Raw genomic sequence first — 1665 nt, 5'->3', positions numbered from 1 at the left:
GCGCAACTCTAGACCGCGGCCTAGCTCGCCGCCACGGCCCAGCAGCCTCCCGTTCACCCGCAGCCCACCTAACCGCGAAGCGGTAAGCGCAGCCGCCAGCCGCGCCCGAACCGCGCCTGACCCGCACCCGATCCGATCCGCACCAGCGCCCGACCCGCTGTCTCTCTCTCTGCCAGCGGACCCCGCCACGCACCCGTCCCCTACCGCGAGCCAGACACTGCAGCCGCCGCACGCACCCACGCACGCCGAAGCCGAGCCCGGATCGCTCTCGTGCCCTGGGTGATTCTGTGTGCTCCAGGGACTCCATACGTGAGCAAAGGACCCCAGGGAAACCCCGCACCCCCTGTCCCGATCTTCCCCGTTGGCACACGCCCTGGTTGGGGCGATTGGATCTCGTCCCGGAGCTCTTTCGTCCGCCGCCGTTCGCCGGAGGTTTTCGCCACCGTAAGAGCCAGTGCCGCCACATCTCTTGTCCCCTCAGATTCGCCGCTACACGACACACGTTTTTGACAAATTTTCGTGGCCAGAGACCTAGCGGGGAGAGAGGAACAAACTCGACCACCGTTCATCGGAGCACACCCGCCGTTCCTGTCACCGTTGCTGCCCGCAGAGGATGCCCCGTCGCCGTCCGACCTCACCATCGCCTCCGCCGCTCGATGCCGCACTCACCCATCACTTCCCCTTCACCGGAGACTCGCCGGAGAGCCGCCACCGCCGACGCCCAAGACTACCGCCGCCACCCTCTGCTTTTGGTGAGCACGCACGCACAGGAGGTCCTCCAACCAATCACGTGATGCCACGAGGCAACCTGCTACAGTAACGCGTGAACTGTGTAGGAGGTTTCTGTTGTTTTTGTTTTCTTTCCAGATTTCAACTAAAACTTCAATTAGCTATATCTTCTTTTCTGTATATCCAATTTAGGTAATTCTTTTTCCTATGCACTCACAAAGACCAGCACTTTATCTCAGTACCAACTTTGCACATGTTTGCACTTTTCAAATTTGAATTCATTTGAATTTGAAATAAATCTTCCGGAGGCCATAACACTCAAACCGTTTATCGGAATCGAGTGATTCTTTTTGCATTGTGACCATAGTGCATTTTAGGTGCTGTTAAGCTTCTGTTGTTGAGTTTAAAAATGGTTGTCTTGCTGTTGGTTTTGTTTTGGTTCTATTTGATTTTCGGTGATTGATTGTTGAATTGTGTGAAACGTGTAGATTGTCCGGAGTGCAACGTGAGCTATTGTCAGGAGTGTGACTTTCTGAACCAGAACCAAGGCAAGTTACATGTTGATCATCCTTTACCTATTGTTTTCTATGCATGTAGTTATATCACACTATGAATATATGCATGTATAGAAATACTATATTATTTTTGCTATGCTGATGAGCTATCTTCCTGTCTTTGCAAATCGTGGTAGTGGTAGGTTGCTATGCTTTGTAGACGGGGGTGGTTCGTGTATTCATTGAGTTTATGTGAGGATTATATATATTTAACAAATTGAGTAGCAACTCAGGATTTAACTCACCTCTGGGCGGAAGTGGTATTGCTTGGTGTTGAGGGAAGGCATCATGGGGTCTTGCACCATTTCTAAGGCCATGCGCTCATGAGAGTGCACCCTAAGTGGAATGCCGCCCAGGCTCAAAAAGATCAGACAGACTTAGT

At 52.3% G+C, this 1665-nt stretch overlaps 1 long non-coding RNA gene across 1 annotated transcript; it reads left to right on the top strand.

Moving 5' to 3' along the window:
• Positions 1 to 243: 243 nt before the first annotated feature.
• LOC119278738 lies at positions 244 to 1266 on the top strand. Its single transcript, XR_005137952.1, has 3 exons — positions 244 to 444; positions 528 to 752; positions 1218 to 1266. It is a non-coding gene; the product is annotated as an uncharacterized LOC119278738 (long non-coding RNA).
• The last annotated feature ends 399 nt before the right edge of the window (positions 1267 to 1665 follow it).

Source organism: Triticum dicoccoides, chromosome 1A, assembly GCF_002162155.2.
Source record: "Triticum dicoccoides isolate Atlit2015 ecotype Zavitan chromosome 1A, WEW_v2.0, whole genome shotgun sequence".
Classification (NCBI taxonomy): domain Eukaryota; kingdom Viridiplantae; phylum Streptophyta; class Magnoliopsida; order Poales; family Poaceae; genus Triticum; species Triticum dicoccoides.
Note: the sequence above shows the minus strand (reverse complement) of the source record. Positions and strands in the feature narration are given on the sequence as shown.